Raw genomic sequence first — 19,152 nt, 5'->3', positions numbered from 1 at the left:
GGAAGATGAGGTACCAGGGCATCGCATCTCCCAGAGAGCCGGGATTTAAGGCACCACAGATTCAGCAACCGCCCCTGCCACCCAGCCCCCAGGGATATCCTGAGTAACCTAGGGACATGGGTCATCTCATCCACACACAAATTCAGCTCTCATCTCTATGCTGACAGCTCCCAGCCCTACCTCTCTTCTTCAGACCTGGCTCCGTCTGTTCAAACTGCCATCGCAGCCTGTCTCTGATGGCTCCTCGGGGATGTCTAGCTGCCCAACATGGCTGAAACAGAGCTCTTCATGTCCCCCAGTCCCTCCCTGTTCTGCCTTGCTCCATCACTGTGGACAACACCACAACCCTACCTGGCGCTCAGGCCCATAACCTGGGCATCATCTTTGCCAGGGCCTTCTCTCTAGGTCCTCACATCCAGGCTATGTCTGAGCTACGCCTTTCCGAGCCATCCACACAGCTAAAACCCTCGCCCAGGCTCTCATCTCATCTTGCATCTCACCCACTGCAACATTCTTCTCTCCAGCCTTGACCAATGTCACCTCGTCCCACTCATATCCATTCAGAACAATGGGTTCTGCTGCAAGGACCCTTCTTCTAGCCCGCAGCTTTGACCACATCATCCTCTCTGCATCCTTCCACGGGCTCCCCCTTCTCCACTGCATCAGACAGGAGCTACTTGTTTTCACTTCCAAGTTCCTCACAGACCATCCCCACCCGACCTCTCATCATGACAAGGCTCACCTCCAGCCGAGCCATGAATCCAGATTCCATCACTCATGGGTAGCCCATGAGTTACATGTTCAAACAAGCCCCTTCATGCTTTCCCCCGTGCTGTCCCCACAGCTGGGAGGAGCTCACTGTAAACATCTGCAGAAGTGACCCCTTCTCTTCCTTCAGATCCTGCCTCCCAGCTTTCCTTTGCCAAGATGCCTACTTGAAGCTCTCTGAGGTAGACACCATCTTTCTGCTCTGTTTGCACAGCACCTAGCATAATGGAGTCCTGCCCCATCACTGGGGCTCCTATGTGCTACAGTAATACAAAGAAATACCAGTGTAGTGGCTGAGGTGTGGGGAAATACGGGCAGAACCCATTTCCCACAGACACAGTTAGCCAGGCCATAGTTTACATGTGACCACCAGAGATCAAACTGTTTAGCTAGCATGATCTGCGCAAGTGTGGGACAGGAAGGGGGGCTCTTGTCCTGCAATTCATGTGGAGATAGACTAGGGACTGGAACTGGATTCCTTTGCCCACCTGGAATGGACTCTCAGCACAGCCCCTGCTTGCTGCTGACTTGGTGTTGGTGAGCTAGAGTTTGCTGCCGTTTCCCCAGCATTCCTCCACAGGTTACGGCAGGCCTGACACTCCACGTAGCTGCAGGACTGAATCTTCCTTGCTGCTCTTTGTTCGTTTTCTCTGAACCAACAAACATGACAAGCAAAATGTGAAAAATACAGAGAAGGGAAGCAGCTCTCTGGATGCGACCTTTCTGCAGGTTTCACAATGCAGTGCCGGAATTCCATTTCCAACCCTGCACGAGCCGTCATGCTCCACAGCTGCACGGCTTACCTTTGCAATCAATCTCTTAGAATCGAGCGACCCTGCACCTAGGCAGCAGGTGAACACTCAGACGCTCAGGACAGAATACACACATCACTTCCCGGACCCATCACCTTCCTTGGTCACTTTTTGCACACATTTCTGTGAGCAAAATGTTGTCCTCAAGAAACTCTGTGGAAACTGAAAGCATCGGGCATACTTGCACATGAGGGTGTGTGCATCATTATTCACAATGGCCATGTTCCCCAGGCCAGCTTAGAAGTTCTTAGCAGATCTGGCAACTCTCAAATTGTGAAGTGGAAACAATATCATGCAACTCTGTGACTAATCTCACAGCACAAATATTCAGCAATAGTGGCAGTGAAGAGTTCACGAGCATTCCACAGGCTGAAATAGGTTTGCACAGCCACTTGTGGATTAATCAACACATCCGTGAAACCAAAGCCTGTTTGGGGCTAATCCTCAAACAAGGAGAGGGGCTAATTCATCTGATGAACTGCTCACTGCAAACAGTCTGGGAGAAAGGCTGCTTTCCCTAATCAGCCCCAGCACACACTAGCAAATCTACAAACAAACAGCGTGCATGACATCAGCCAAAGAACCAGGCCACAACCTCCAAAACCAATGCTTCTCACTCAGCCTCTTCCTCTTTGCAGGCCTCCAGCCACCAGAGGGAGACAGATTCTACCCAGAACGAGCAGAGCTGAGTCCAGTAGAGGGCAGCAATGCATGTAAATGATTTGATTGGGTTTGGCTCTCGGGCATACACTGTACTCTGTATTCCAGCCTTTCTGCAGAAGCTTTGCTGTCCAGGACCCTGATGCAGGAGAGAAGTTTCAGGTTCATACAGAAGTGGGAAGAAGAGGGAGCCTCTGCAATACAACAGATTGGTGTGTGGAACCTCAAAGGGAGGTTCCTGCAGAGCTGATGCAGAGTCAAGCTGATACAAGGTCTCCTGCAGATCCACACAGGATCCCTGGCAACACTAGATCCATTACAAGGACTGTCCTTCGGCACTCCTGCTTCACAAAGCCAGCCTAGGAATCATCCAGGCATCACAGAGGAATTTGTGAAAAACACTAAGAAATTTAAGGAGACTTACACACACACACACACACACACACACTTACTTCCTGGTGAAATGGGGAGGAGCTGTGGGTATACTAGGCCATCAGGCCCTACGCCAATCTGTGATGCTTGTTACAGACATCTCTCTACCGTATACTGAGGACACATGGGGAGATGGAGAAGGGCAGAGTTAAGGTTACCAAAGGGTCCCAAACAGTGACATTTGTTTAAGGTGTTACGCTAACTTAGAGTGTCCTGGCTTTCCAACAGAGGTTTTTAACCCCAATGCATTCTTGTAAGGCCTATGCTTTACCTTTAATTAGGATACGTATTTAACAACGTTAGCTCCACTTTGCGGAGGCTGTGTCTGAGCACGTATTCCTGGCTAAGCCAGCCATTACTAGGGAACAGCTGTAAGCGTGAGTGGGTATAAAGACTCCTTCCTGCATTGCCCTCTGTCCTGGGGTGAGGCATGAACAGAGGAGCTGTTTGCAGAGGCTGTTGTGCACTTCCACTCCCCCTCATAAAGGACTTTAAATGTAAGGGATTAAGCCATGGCTAGATGCAGATGGCCTGATTCTGCTCAGTTCCACCAGTGTACCTCCATTGACGGCAGTGGTACAGTTCCGCCCCAGAGTCTATCATTCAGCCGAGCAGACAGCCTCATGCGCTATCAGGTCAGCAATCTCCAGCCTGCTCAGCCAAGACATCTCAAGGCTGTTTGCTGACACTAGGCAGTGAACTGTGGCCCAGAGCTCCAGCCGCAGATGACAGTGTCACAGTCAAAAAATGGCTCTGCTTCACTCACTCACCCGTCAGGGCCAGAGGCCTCCACCAAACCCACCAGTCTCCATGGGTCTGTCTCACTTTGGGGGCTCTCAGGACAGTTACAGCCTGCCTACACAACAGTCGGAGGTGGGATTCCCAGCTTGGGTAGACATACCCGTGATAGCTCTGCTCGAGCACTGAAAATAGCAGCATGGCCGCAGCAGCACAAGTGGTTCAGGCTAGGCACCCAGTACGTACCCCACGGATTGGGTGGATTGGACTCCGGTGGCTAGTCCAGGCTGCCGCAGCTATACTGCTGATTTTAGCGTGCTAGCGTGAGCAGAATTAGCACATGCACATGTGCCTGAGGTGGGAATTACACTTCCAGCTGCAGTACAGATGTGCTCTTAAAGCCCTAGGTCTCCAGGGTGACACATGGTAACCAGGGTCACTCTGTGCAGCACTGGATTACACAGACACTGCACACAGGTGCCTGGAGTGTGCAGTCACTGTCCATGCACACTGTGTCACTCTGCAATGAGGCCACAGCATATATGCAGGGTCTGATGGAGTGTCACAAACCTGAATTGCAGGGACTGAGGTCACACGTCCAGTGCTGGATGTCACTGCCATTCATCTCGGCCACTGTCCTGGGGGACGTCACCAGCATCTCCCTGCCCTCACACTGGCGGTCACTGCACAGTACTGGGGGGGCTGCATGTTAGTGAGAGTTCTGGAGCCATGGTTAGTAACTCCCACAGACCTTATTACTGCGACCAGTTACAACAGACAGATTGGCTCACTACAGAGCCCCTCCCCCGCAAAGCTTTGGCCTTTCCCTGCCAGTCACTTCGTCTTCATAAGGACATAGGAAATTCCACACCTGGTCAGAACATCGGCACAGCCACCCCCTGCCCCACCGGATCAGATGATCGGCACAGCCCCCCCTGCCCTACTGGGTCAGAAGTTCAGGATGGCCATTTCCATAGCCAGCCCCTGCCGCACCAGGTCAGAGCATCGGCACAGCCACGCCCTGCCTCACCGGACCAGACAGAACCTCAGTGCAGTCCTCCCCTGCCACATACTTGCTGTTGCCCACGTGGTCAGAACCCGGCCTACGACAGTATTTTTTTTTTTTTTTTTGGTGGTGGTGGTGGGTCGGTTCTGACTTGGGTCCCCTGCAGCCCGGAGGCCTTAGCCCCTTCCTTCCCCACCTCTGCTGGAAAGGAGGCAGGTGACTGACAAGCTCTCAGGGCTGCTCCCCATAGAAGAGTCAGAACCAATGCGTATTTGATGAGAACAAAGAGCTGTTTAAGGAGAGCACAAGGAGCAAGCACAGCACAGGCTGTTTGTGTGAGCACAGGACTTCACTGGATAGGGGAGGCCAACCAAGGCATTTCCTACCCTTAGCCAGGACTTTCCCAGGGTAGTGGTCAGCTTCAGGTTGGACTCCAGCCATGCATCCTGCCCTGCTGCTCCCAAAATGGATCCTCTTTCCTCTGCTCCCAGGGGCTGACTGAGGCTTTGCCCACACTGCTGGAAAAAACCCTCCTAGGTCAGGAAACATGTCCCCACCCAGCAGGTCCATGGAAGCCTCCGCAGCCCTTCTAGCCTGTCTGAGGCTGGTTGCAGTCCCACTGCCCAGCCCTGTGATTGAGTGTTGCAATCACTTGATCTGGTTCTGACCTGTCTGGGGAGGGGACCCACCAAAGGCCTGGTTTTTTCTGGGGATAGCAGGCACTAAGGGCTATCGAGTTTCAGTAGCTTCTTACTCAGCAGATAAGGCTTCACCTTCAGCTTTGGTTTTAGGGCGGTACCTTTCCAGGAGGAATGCCTGGGCCATCAGAATCCCAACAGCCTTCTAGCACTAACAGGACTGGGTGTGTCTCAGTTGTCCCCACTTTACATATGAGATGAGTGTGAAAATTCTCTAGCAGCCAAATTCGCAATTATGACTTAGCTAAAACCCTCAACATAGCACATCGACTAGGATCCAAGGGCAGCTTTGCTGTGAGAAGTTACCCAAAATTAAACCGCAGCACTGGGGAGGGGTCATATTAGTGGGGGTGACTCCATGGTATACACGCACTCAGTTAACAAGTAAAGAGATACAGGTTTGTTTTCTAAATAGCTGGCCCTGCATGCTCCTCAGGGATCTGGAGCAAGCCAGGGCCTTCCCTTCTCCTGCATCTAGCCAGACTAGCCTCCAGCTCCCCCTCTCTCAGCTGTGTGGGCTTTGCAGGGCTAACATCAGCCAGGACTCCTAGGCATGAAGTTCTCCCTGAGCTGTCATATTCCCATTCACTAGGTATCTGTAAGAGACAGGGCAGCATTTTGAGCTCTAAGGATTGGCTGAACTGAATGTGGAATAGTCTGAGGAGACCTGACAAAGGTTAGCCCAAGCACTGGGAAAACGGCAAGATCTGAGCATGTGCAGAGCACATCCTCACATCTCCTGGAGCCAGGGGTCAGAAAGAGGTGGAGGCAAGGTTCCCAAGTAGCTGAATTGCCGAGGTCAGCCCAGGGGAGGGCAGAGGAGTGAATAGACAGCCCTGTGTGAAGCAAGGTCAGGGCTAGACAAGGTTGGACTAGTTTGCTAGTCCAAGAGCTCTGCAGTGAATCCTGGTAACCCGCACAGGTCCCTTGGGGGTAGGTTCTGTCACTGCCTCCTTGCCTGGGTCTCTCCAGTGACACAGCGAGTCGTAACGCACCCTCTACGGTGCTTGACTCAAGCCCAGGAGTCGGCAAGAGACTTGCACCCATGCAGTGAGGGGAGAGAACAGACCCCAGGCCCTCCAGCTGGAGTTTCCCTGCAAATGAGCAGTGGGTGCTGGGATATGGACCCCATGTCACACTGCACATGTGCAACAAATTCAAGTGCCGCAGACGGTCCAACTCCTCTCCGAATCGCCACCGCCCCAACACACAGCCAGTCTCAGTCAGCTCCAAACACGTAGGAGAGCTCCCTGAGCTCGCAGCAACACCAGTGCCTTATCCTCTCTGCAGGCCCAGACACCAGAGGGCATCAGCAGTGCATGTCTCTCTCCCACACACAGCGTTACAATGCAACACAGAGAAGCCTGCCTCCCTCCACTGGGCTAACACAGCTGGGCTGGTTACAGGGGGACCCCAAGCCACTGAAGCCAGTCACCCACATTCCAGCCAATAGAGGGCAGCAGCAAGCCAGCACCTGCACACACACAACCTGGAGTGAAGGTGACATATTCTAGTTAGCAGCTGGGCCAAGAGCAGAACCCAGGTGTCCTGGCTCTGACTCACTGTGTGACCTTGGGCAAGTCCCTTAACCTTTCTCCAGATGTGACACAGCTAGAACAGGGGGTTGCATGCAGCAGGCCCACGCTCTGGGCCAGCCAGGGGGAATGAAAGCTCCCTGGGGAACTGCTGGAGCACACAGCCCAGTGTCATTCCCGTTGCTATAGCAAACCCCAGAGCACCTGCAGATACTCAGCATGTATTGTCAGCCCCCCCTCACCACCGCAACTCAGAGCACTCCAGGGAACAGAGCCTGCAGCCCAGCTAGGCAGCCTCCCCACCTGCCCCTGCCTGGCCTGAGGAGGAGGTGCAGGAGGGGTCTCCAGGGAGAGGAGAGGAAGTGTTCTGCTTGTGACCTGGCAGGAACATGTGTGACAGCAACAGGAGGGCAAGCTAGGCTGCAGGAGGAGGATTAGGGCGCAGGGCTGGGAGTGCACGGCAGGCAAGAAGCTGCTTGGCAGGAGCCCGGTGCCCAGGCTGCCAAGGCTCACCCTGCATTGGCTCTGCACTGGCAGGGGGCTAGCAGAAAGAGCCGGTGCCTGGGCTGCCAGGGCTGGGGCAGGCTCATCCTGCCCTGGCACTGGGTTGGCAGGGGGCTGGGCAGCACAGCATGGCAGAGGCAATATAAGAGATGGATTATGGTGCTGCCCACACCCTCCCCCAGGCAGATGCAGGATCCCAGCTGCATGGCTCATGCCGGAGAGGGGAGAGCAGGGGCTTACGCTGCACCCGCAGCACGGGGGGAGGGGAGGGGAGACTACCGAGTGCTGGGGGTGACACAGCCAGAGCGCGCGGGCGTGGTGGGGGGGAACAGGGGCTGCGGAGCGCACCCAGGCAGGGCCCCGGGGAGCCGGGCACGGAGAGGGACCCCCCCCAGCCCGGGCGCCGCGGCGGTACCTGTTGCCGAGTCCATCTTGCCTGGCCGGGGGCTCCTCGGCGGCTTGCGCTGAGAGTTGCCCATACCTGGGCGCCGGCGGCTCCGCCCGGGGGTCACCGCGCCTCGGCGCCGCTGCGCCCCGACTCCAGCATCCCCGCGCTCGGGGGGTCCTGTAGCGCCGCGCCGGGCTGAGGGGAGCGGCCCCCGGGGCGGGCGGGAGCCAGGGCGCGGAGCGGGCAGCCGGCCCTCATGCCGCCCTGGGCCAGGCCGGGCTCGGGTGGCCCGCGGCGCGCTCCCCGGCCCCCGCGCCGCGCTCCGGCACGTCGGCGGCCCCGCGCCGGACCCAGGCAGGGGGCCCGCCAGGCTGCGGCTCCCCGGCCGCGGCACGTTCACACCATGGGGACCTGCCGCCGAGCCGGACTCGCGCCGGGAGCGGGGGTCTCTGCAGCGCTCACGCCCACGGCGCCGGAGCAGCCGCTCCGGACTGACACCCCATGGCCACGCTCCGGCCAGGGACACCTGGGAGGCGGGAGGAACCCCAGGGGAATCAGATGTGGAACTGGAGTGAGATCGGAACCAGGCCCTGCCCCTCTCCGGGGAGACAGGCCGGCCACTGCTGTGCCGAGGGGTCTCTGCTGTTCGAGGAGCTGCGAAGCCGGATACCCAGGAGCTGCATCGCTGGCAGCCAATGGCATGGCTCCGTTCAGCAGCCCCTTTAGGAATGTAAACGTGCGAGCGTGTGTGCACACCCCCACATGGAGCGCTGCTCCCCCGGGGCCACTGCGGGCTTTGCAGGCTCTCAGGGGTCTGGGAGGTTCAGCTACTGCCTGCCCTGGCAGCTCTTCCAGGCTTTGGGCTTGGAGATGCCTGTGCTGCCCTGGGGAAAGGGGGGGGGGGGGGACCCTGCAGCAAGTCCCATGGCCCCACCTGCTGCTCCCCCAGGGCATAGGCACAACTGAATTGAACAGGGATCAAGCTGCTCAGCCTCTAGGGACTGAACAGAAATCAGGGTATCCAGGTTTATCATTTGTCTAGCAGCAGTCAGGTGAGACCAGGGCCCAGTACAGGCCCCCAGCCAGGGCTCCTGCCCCAAAGAGCTTCCACTTTAACAGACAAAGGGGAGGAAAGGAAATGGAGATGGGAAGTGACTTGCATATAGAGCCTGGTGTCAAGAGGCCCCCTCTAGTGCTCCCGCATGGCAGGATTGTTCTGTGACCAGCCCATGCCAAGAGGCATCAGCAGCTAGAGACAAAGGGATGGCTCTCTGGGGTTTTACCCCTTCGGTTGGGGAGCCCATCCTGAGGGTGTACTGCCACTGGCATGGGGAACAGCTGAGTCCATGAGCTCAGGGTTAAGGCAGCGGGTGGGTTTGGAGGTCACTGGAGTCTTCTCTCCCTGGGGGAGCTAATACCCTGCAAATAAGAATGGACATCCCTACATCTGTGTGGGTGTTGAGTTAATGGTGGGCCTGTGCTGGGGAGTACCGCAAGGTGCCAGGGTCCCTAAGAACTGCACCTGGGGACTATCCCTCCCAACACTAGTGCCGTTGCTGGGTGCCCTGGTATCTCAGTGGACTTCGGGGGCAAGCCCAGCACATGCTGCAGGAGCAACCGAAATACATTTAAAGGTGCCAGCCTCCTGCCATCCAGCCTGCCTGGTGCTGCGCATGCCCAGCCAGCACCCCCATCCTCACTGTAGCAGGGTCACTGGCCGGAGGCATGGCCAAGGCTGCCCAGCCTGGGCCTGATGTGAGCCAAGAGCTCAGCTTGTGCCTGGGCTAGAAGAAGGCAGCCAGCACAGATCACTGAGCACAGGAGCCTTGCGGAGCACAGGAATCCTTAGTGCTCTTGAGCGCCCCCTCCTAGCGACCCCTGGGAAGATCTGCATCGGCACCCCCTTCAGAGATAGGGGCATGCAGACAGAGGGGGCTTCTGGGTCATGCAGTGAGCTGGGCACAGAGCCCAGGAGACATCACTTGCCTCTTGGAGGAGCCCGGTCACTGCCTGGGACTCATGTATTTGATAGTTCACCCCACAGCCCCCCCCCCCATATAGACAGAAACACCTCCACGCTCAGAGGAACTCTGGAGGCCTATGCAAACATCAGTTGTTTTAACCCTCCCCTGACCACTTCCAACAGCTGTTCGACCGCCTATGTGGCAGTTACAGAGTTAAAATACACCAGACAAAACTCTGCGCTCAGAGAGGGGGCTGTAGGCAAGACTGAGGAGCACTCATAGAGCTGGGGGAGGGGAGGTCAGTGTTGGGACTGCAGGTTGGGACTGAGGGGAACTGGCAGAGCTGTGGGGAGCCCAGGGGACTCCAGGTGGCTGCGGTTTGGGACTGAGGGGCACCAGCAGAGCTGAGGGTTGCAGGGAGCCCAGGGGCCTGCAGGTAAGGAAGGGAGCCTACTGACAGCTCTGTTGGTGGGGAAGCGCCCATTGCCCCTGGAAAGCTGGGCACACATCACTGCTATTAGCCTCCCATCTTCACAATCCCTAAAACTCATCAGCTTCACTCAGGCATGCAGGGGAGAAAACTAGACTAATGCCTTCCAGGGGGGCGGTGCAGCAGAGTGATCTGAACTCACCAGCACCGCCCCATAGGGCAAGGAGATGGGGGGCTCACTGGCAGAGGTTGGGCCCATTCCCAACCTGCAGGGTCTGGGAATTATTATTTATCAGAGCCCGACTCTCTTTCCCAACGTGATGAATTTTGTGGAGCACTTACATGCCAAATCTCAATGTCTGTGTAACAACAGAGGACCAGAAAGCACTGGGAGGTTGTTATGGAAACAGGAACAAATTGAATCAGTACTTAGCATAAGTTGGCAAAAGAAATTTCCTCTTTGACTGACGTGGGCACAGGTGGGCGTGAATGGCTGCAGGTGTGCGTGGCAGACCTGCACTCGGGCGTGGGCGCGGCCATGTCACCCAGCCACAGGACATACTGCACCAACCCACTGCCCCACCAGGATACTTCAGTACAGCAACTTGCAACTAGATTTCAACAACAATTACCCATCTTTGCAGGAACCTTCCCTCTCCCCCGGAAAGAAGGCAGCACCAGGCCTAGACAGTCTGTATGTCCCATGTAAACACTCAGGCCTTGAGACTGAGCAACACTCAACCAGGGAAGATGCTCACCCTGCTGCAGGCAGGCTCATACCAGTCCCAGTCAAGCCAGTCTCAGCCCAAGCCACTCGGCCACTCCTTACAGCAAGAAATACTCAGACCTGCTTCCAGTCGAGGGCAGCACAACTCCCTGGGCTGTCCAGTGTCTGGGGGACTCCACCCAGACAAATCTGCGCAGATGCTTGCATGGAGGAGAGGAAGCTGCCTCTGCCTCCCTCGTATCATCAGAGTTTGACAATTGCTCTAGGCCATGACTGATCAGCCTCCGGGAACAGCGTCCACTGGAGCTCTCCCCTCTGCCCCGGACGCTTCATCTGTTACAGGTTTCTACCCCTGGGGGCAATGTACAGGGGAGAGGGCCCATTGTGGACAGTCTAGGAGCAAAGAGTCATGATGCCCTGCGAGGTCATCAGCTAAGTGGACCTTCTGCACATTGAGAAGTTTGCAGCCATGGTGCAGCATCCTGTCGTTGAAGGTTCACCCCCACACAATTGGGCAATTCAGTCTGCAGTTCAGGAGGCCCCTGGACTCCTCGCTGGTGCTGAGCTCTCACATAGCAGCACCTGCAAGGAATGCTTTCTGTCACCTCCGGTTGGCTAGGATGCTCCGGCCCGTCCTGCCGGATGATGACCCGGGCTCAGTCATTCATGCCTTCATCCCCACTGGGCTGGGCTACAGCAATGTGGGGCACCTGGGCAGGAAGCCAACAGCACTTAGGAAACACCAACTAATACAGAGCGCTGCAGAGCATCTCCTCAGCAGCACAAGTTTCCTCTGAGCTGTCCTCCCATAGACTAACACTGGCTCCCCATAGAATAGCAAGTCAAGGTCTCCGTCCTGATCTTCAAGGGACTCCTTGGCCTAGGCCCAGGGGATCTAAAAGAGCCTCAAGCTCCAGGATGAAGACTGTGGTTGCGAACTTCGCTCCTCTGATGGAACTCTCCATAATAACTTTCTTGGGAGTCAGTCCAAGACCGGGAAACAAACTCCTCCAGGAAGCGAGGGCCACCGTAAACTTCCCCACCTTCCACTCCAAGAGCCAGGTGCATTTCCTTGACCTTGCCTCCTCTAATCTAAACACATAGCAATATGCATGTGATTCTCTGCGTGTGAGAGTCTGTGTGTGGCTCTACATTATAAAAACAAATTCCAAACCGAAACATTCCACTGGGCAGAGGATGAGAGACCAGACAGATATTAGTCATATTGCTTAATGCATGTCTGAAAGGGGCTCAGATACGAAAGTGATGAGTGCGGTATGAGAACCTCTATAGAACAGACTAGGACTCACTGGCTGTAGGAACATCAGAAAGTAACTGGGATTGATCAGTCTCCACGGGTGGAGCAGGGAAAACCAAAAATCAGTTGGTCATTGGAACCCTGCAGCGCGCTCCCGGCTTCAAGGAGGATGAGCCACCTGGACACGTCTGGGACAGTTCATTTACAACCAGGGACCTGACCAGTATGGAAACATCTTTCTCCTGTCTCCCCCTGGCCCCACCCCAAACAGGCTCTGAGGCATGCGCTGCTCTCTGATAAGTGACTCTATAATTGTCATCCTCATGGCCTCCAAGTTTCTCACCTCCCAGTGACTCCAGATCAGACGCGCTCAGCGTACGGGTGCAAACAGTGCTGGGATCAGAGCCGAGCTGGGTTATTTTGGGCTCATGCATCATCTCTGATCATAAAAATTCTTTGGTTCAGATGCAGCCCTTGGCCCTCCCTGCCCTGTGACCTAGGTAGACCCAGCACTTCGGTGCTATTTAGTCACATGCTGGTGCTTGCCCAAAACCAACTCCCTGGGTCCTGCAGGCCATACAGGTTGGAGATCACATACCACATGTGATTAGGGTCTGAGCTCAGCCCCTCCCCATCCTGAACTCTGACTGTGTGATGCCTCCCACCTGGAGGAAAATTCTGTGACACAACGGGCTGGCAGGACATGAACCCAAGGAGCCATGTCCACCCCAGTTTGACCCAGCACATCACCCCATGGCACCCTTTGGGGCACAAGCTTGCATGAATGGACATAACTCAGCACATAACCTGAAACAGACGAACCATCTCTGCGGAAGAAGAGGGGAAAGGAATTCTGGACCGAGGGCTTTCTGCTGTTGATGCCCCACTGCCAGCCCCAGGAGAGCACTCTTGGGGACTGGCAGCAAAGCCCCAGCCAGCTAGCTCTGGTGCAGCAATGCCTAGGGACGAGAGGGAGGCGGGACCCACACCAGAGATGACCCCGTTGTAAGGCCAAGCAATTTGTTTCAAATGCCCAGTGATCAGAGCACAAGACTGGGAGTCGGGAGACCGTGCTTTAACTCCAGCTCTAAGAAGGACTCATGCAGCCTCAGCCAAGTCACTCCACACATCGGTGCCCATTTCCTGGCCCCACAGGGCGGATGGCACTGATCCACCATTTCTACGGGACTGCGGCTCTGTCCGTGTTTGGCAGTGCTTGGGAACGCTCCGCGGGGCAGAGCGATTGCCTCTGTGTGCACCTGCGTTCTAGTGGCTGCAGGAGAACATGGGACAGCGTCTGGGAGGCAAAGGGCTGCTCACCCAGAGCTTTCCAGCCTGGTTCCAGATTGTCACAGGCCGTGCAGTGTTTACATAGCTCCTGCCCCCAACATACCAAGCTCATGTCTGAGCCCCACTGGCTCAGGAAACCCTACTGCCTTCAGCTGGCTGCTTATCCTGGGGCTGAGAGACCAGTTGCTGGAAGGACAATCCGATCACAACAGATCGGTGTTTCCTGCCCGCAGGAAGGGGCACTTGCTGCTCATATGACCCTTATCCAGCCAGCCTCCCCTGGTGTCCCTGAGCCGCTGGTTCTCTGCCAGGAGATGGGCCCTCTGCCGGGATAGGTCTTCGGAAGCGCTGTTTGCTTGAGCTGAAAATAGATTTCCTCCTGGCCTCCATCCATCCAGCTGCCCATGTGCCGTGGGAGCCAGGAGACACTGCAGAGAATGACACACAGGCAGCTCCCATCTGCCCATCCAGCCCAGTCACTGTACTGTACAGGCCTGGCCCCTTGCACCATGACAGGAGTTTGTACTAAGGAAGCGGCCCGGCTGGCAGAAGCTGCTAGGGAGATGCTCTGGGTCAGCATGTCCTCACCGTGTCTCCAGCAGCACCGACCCCTGGCAGGTTGCCTTGGCCATATATTGGCAGATGGGGTTGCGGATAAGCCCCTACCGACAGAGGCCCCGTGCTTGGGATCACGAGTGGCCTGAATCTCAGCCTTGGTGTCTGAGATGAGACAAGGCTGGAGAGCAGGCTCCTGGCAGTGGAGAAGCGACGGGGAGGGCCAGCAGGGAGCCAAAGTGCTGTCGCTGCAGGAGAACGGGAGACCAGCCCTGGAACGTGCACTGTGGGCTCCTGACGTGGGGATCTGACTAGACTCAGTATGACTTCAGGCTGTTCGGATGCAACACGCGCTGTGCATGATACAATCATTGTCCAGAAAAATAAGAGGGGCTGTAGTGAGGGGACATGCACATGAAGGACTGGGGAGCCCCTCGCAGCTGGCCAGGCTCTTGGCTCTCTGGCAGGCAGAAGCCACTGGGCGAACTCGGCAGCTGGGTGCTCTGAGACAGGTGCAGGCCAGGGGATTCCCACAGCTCAGGAGAGAAGTGCAGTCAGGCAGGGGCTAGAGTTAGACTCTTGGTCATGTGACCCAGCATCTGGCAGACATCCCTCCCTACTTCAGGTCCTGGCTGGAGGGAGCTGTTCTCTGTCCTGGAACGACTTGCACGCTGTGATGGTGAAGCCAACAGGTCAGTAAGCCGCAGAGGCCAGGACTTGTCTACACTAGCAATTTACAGCGCTGCAACTGTCTCGCTCAGGGGTGTGAAAAAACACCCCCCGGCACGCAGCAAGTCTCAGCGCCGTAACGTGCCAGTGTAGACAGGGAACCAGCGCTGGGAGAGGTGCCCCTCGTGGAGGTGGTTTTGTTAGAGTGCTGGGCAAGCTCTCTCCCAGCACTGCCCTGCGACCACACAAGGCACATTAAAGCACTGCCACAGCAGCACTTTAGTCTTGTCCGTGTAGACTAGCCCTCAGATTTGCCTCCTCCCCTAGCCTTTCCCTACCCCGTAATGCAACCGAGCCAACTAAGGGCAAATAAGCTGTTAATGCAACACTGAAGCCATGAGATCAGGTCCTCCTTTTCTTTTTACGGATACAGACTAACACGCCTGCTACTCTGAAACCTGTCAGAGCACAGGGGAACTCCACTGCCCAATGGCAGCTTGCAGGTAGCCAGGGGGAGAGGACTAGCAAAATGCAACAGGCCTGAATGAACCAGGCTGAGGCGGCCTGACCTTACCTGACATCTGAGCGCTTGATCTTGACCTAAGGTTGTATTAAGTCCAGCGCTGCACTGAATGTGCAGAGATCATCCCCTCTACAGCTCCCACCTGGCAGCTAGGAGATACGCAGAGCCTCTCCCCTGCAGACAGTTGGACCCCCAGGCCGAGATGGAGCAAGAGTGGGTGGGTCTGACTCTGTATGTTAGTAGGCCCAGAGGAGGCCCCGCGCTCCCCCCCACATACCGCCGTGTCAAAAGCAGCCTTGCAGGCCCCTGAGCTGATGGAGAAAGCCGCGTCTTTGAAGAAGTCATAAACACCCCCTACGTGCACAAGCAGAATTTTCTGCCAAGAAACGATGTTAAAAATGAACAGAGAGTGAAATGAGCTCATTTGGAGAACAATGGGCTGGGGTGTGAGCCAAGCGCTGCAGAGAAAGAGCCTGGAAAGCAGAATTCCACACACATGTTCCTGGAAGGGAAAGGACCGCACTCCAGCATGCTCTGGCCTTTGGGGTAGAGGTGCGAGACCCGGCATCACCCCGGGTGGTGGGAGGGAGGGAGTGGAGATTGGGGAGTGATGGGCAGACCTGCTTCCTCCAGAATCTGCCTTTCCCAGCCAAACCCCCAGAGCCCACCTCCCCCTGGCTGTGCCCTGCTATCCCCACCAGAGACCACCTCCCTGGATTGCGCCCAACCGGACCAGCCTGGTGGAACCCTGCCCTGCCCTGTTCCACCAGGCTGCACTCCACCCCACCTCCCTGAGGCCACCCCATACCCACACTATCCCTCAGGGCCGTGCCCCACCTCTCCTCCCCTGGACCTAACTCAGGCCATGCTAACCCCATTCCACCTCAAATATAATCTGTATTAGAGAGGAGGAAACTGAGACACACAGAGGGGACTGGACTCGCTCAGGGTCAGGCAGTGAATCAGTGACAGAGCTCTGAATGGAACCAGCACTCCAGACTCTGAGTCCTGTGGCTTAGCCACAGAGCAGCCGCCCCTCCCCCGGCCCTGATGTAGCAGGAACATGCTCCAGACAGAGCTGTACATCTGTCCTCTCTTGTACCTGCTCTGCAGACAGTGCCATCCCTAGACCAAATGGCACCCTAGGCAAGGAGCATCTTCAGTGCCCCCCTCCATTTGTTAAACTTTTGAATACTTATTTTTAATTGCATCTGTAACCCATTTCACAACTTCAATGCACAATTTGCATGCATGTCAATTTTATCCCTGTCATATAAGATGATAAATTTGCACACTAGGATCTGTACAACAAAAACAGCACCCCGAGCCTGGTGCCCCCCAGGCCCAGCACCCCAGGAAGTCACCTGCCCCTAAATCCGGCCCAGTCTGCAGGGGACCAGCTGGTCGAAGGAGAAGCTGTAGCCAAAGGCAGAGGCTGCTCTGCCACCTTGTGCTACCTTGGGGTTCTGCACTCCTGGATTATTATAGCATCATAGAATATCAAGGTTGGAAGGGACCTCAGGAGGTCATCTAGTCCAACCCCCTGCTCAGAGCAGGACCAGCACCAACTAAATCATCCCAGCCAGGGCTTTGTCAAGCCAGGTCTTAAAAACCTCTAAGGATGGAGATTCTACCACCTCCCTAGGTAACCCATTCCAGTGCTTCACCACCCTCCTAGTGAAATCGTTTTTCCTAACAGCCGAGAACAGCCAAGCTCCATCCTCTTTGGAACTCCCCTTCAGGTAGTTGAAGGCTGCTATCAAATCCCCCTTCACTCTTCTCTTCTGCAGACTAAATAACCCCGGTTCCCTCAGCCTCTCCTCGTAAATCATGTGCCCCGGCCCCCTGATCATTTTCGTTGCCCTCCACTGCACTCTCTCCAATTTGTCCTCGTCCTTTCTGTAGTGGGGGGCCCAAAACTGGATGCAATACTCCAGGTGTGGCCTCACCAGTGCCGAAGAGAGGGGAATAATCACTTCTCTCGATCTGCTGGCAATGCTCCTACTAATGCAGCCCAATATGCCATTGGCCTTCTTGGCAACAAGGGCACACTGCTGACTCATATCCAGCATCTCATCCACTGAAATTCCCAGGTCCTTCTCTGCAGAACTGCTGGTTAGCCAGTCGGTTCCCAGCCCCAGCCTGATTCCACCACCTAGGGGCGCTCTGGTTGATGCTGGGTGTCTCAGGAGTGCCGATGGGAGGGGAAAGAAAGCTCCGTGGACTTGGTGATGAAGTAAGCAAAGGACTAGTAGCGTTATCTTGCTAGGTGTTGGCACAGTGACCCGTCCCCTGACAGCACCCCCGCTCCCCTAGTCCTGCAAATGCCAGCACCATGCAGCTCTGCTGATGCCTGTCAGTCCAAACTCACAGCCCCACTCTGCTATCCCAGCCCTGGGCTCCCCGCACCCAGAGCTCTGCTGATGCCCCTCACGCCTGGTAGCATCTAATAGCTGTTATTCCAGTCCAGGGCCTCTCTTGAACAGAGAACTCTAATCACACCAGATGCCGTGCTGCTTTAGTAACACAGACACAGTTCCACTAGTGACTAGACCAAGACTGCCAAACTCGCTTCACTTGTGAGCTGAGATGGGATCTCACCTCATGTTTCTGAGGCCACTCCTCCATGGGCCCTCTCCTGCCAGCCCCTTGTCCCCCTGCTCCAACACCAGTCCTGCTTTAAGCATCTCCGAAAGAGTTTGCAAACTGCAGCTGTTTCCAATTTGTTTTGGTTTTTACTAGACAAGATCCTAGCAAGAGGAGGAAAATATCCATGTTCCAAACACACGGCTACGGGCTGCGTCCATTTCAGGAACAGCCTCACTGAATTATCACATGACAGAATATTTATTACGGGGGAAAACTCATGTTTCAGGCCAGAAATCTGGAAGTGGTTTCCCAGGAATGAGCTGTTCTCCTGCCTTTCTTTGCTTGTCTGTGATATGGACTGAGCCACTGACCCAGCTGGCAAATGCTCTGGAATTCTATGATCGTCAGTAATAAGGATGCTGATGACTACAATAGTACTTGCTTTCCCAGCCAAAGACCTGATCGGTATCACTGGCCAGCCCTGGTCTGAGAGAGCATACAGGCATATCCTCTGGGGTTCACTGCAGTTGAATTAGGGCTCTGACACTTCAGAGACACCTGGGTATCACAGTGGCTGTTTATACTTGTGTCCGAGACCCCACGACCAGGCGGACAGCATGTACAGCAGGAGTCAATAACAGGGACTAGTAAGGGGCTGTTTCTGTAACTTGGAGAGAACTTCTCCAGGCTCAGCACTTCTGCTGACAGCTGTCTGTAGGGACAGCCCTGCTGTTAGCTCGCTGGATATTTGGGATAAAAGGAAATGTAGACTCACCTCAGAGCAGACCAGATTCATTCAGACTGAGAGGGGACAGTGTCTAATGCTGTCAGCTCCCCATAGTTCGTGTCTATTTAACCCTGTGATTGGTTTCATTATTTTTTTGTTTGTGGCCTTTAAATCTCAAAGGCCTCTGCTGTCTGCAGACAGGCAGCCCCACTCCATTGAGTTCAGCACAGATTGTTCCTAAGTTGACGCACACACTGTGCTCTCTCTCATCCAGACTCGACTGACATTCTTTTAATGTAAAATGAGTCATTCATGCTGAAATCAGCCGGCTGCTCTTGTGTATGGAGAAGCCCCACGTATGTGCAGTATACAAGGAGGGGTTCCTCCCTGGCCCTGGCTGGGGGATCTATTTACACCCCAAAGCCAGGCTCTTGTATTGCTATATGAGTCAGAAACCTGGATCCTCTTACAGGCAGACTTGGCACACCTAGAGGCCCTCCAGAGGAGCTGTCAGCACCAAATCCTGAACATAAAGTGGTTTGACTTTGTGCAAAATGTTACAGTCTCGCCGAGCTCTGGCCTTCCTTCAATCGCTCACCATATTCGAAAGTGACCTTGCATACCCAGCACACTGTGCTTTCAAACGTTCCATCAGCCCGCAAACGGGCACACGCCCTGACTCTGCCTGAAGGGCCACCCCAGAGAAGGGAGTCACGGGATTGAGCCAGAGTTTGGAACTTTACCACACGATACCCGGTGCAACGCCATCAGCCGTGGTCACTCTGACTGGCACAATGGTCCGTTGACTATGCACATCTGATGATGACGCATGAGGCTCCAGAGCCCCTGTGGCCTGTCCCCTAGCTAGTGTACCTGGAG

General features: G+C 55.5%; 1 protein-coding gene across 1 annotated transcript in view; it reads right to left on the bottom strand.

Moving 5' to 3' along the window:
* Positions 1-19,152, bottom strand: part of NHSL2 (NHS like 2) — a 143,466-nt gene that overhangs the window by 62,236 nt on the left and 62,078 nt on the right. The gene's annotated exons all lie outside the window — the stretch shown is intronic.

Source organism: Eretmochelys imbricata, chromosome 9 (genome assembly GCF_965152235.1).
Source record: "Eretmochelys imbricata isolate rEreImb1 chromosome 9, rEreImb1.hap1, whole genome shotgun sequence".
Taxonomy (NCBI): domain Eukaryota; kingdom Metazoa; phylum Chordata; order Testudines; family Cheloniidae; genus Eretmochelys; species Eretmochelys imbricata.
The sequence above is the reverse complement of the archived record's forward strand: the minus strand, read 5'-3'. Positions and strand labels throughout refer to the sequence as shown.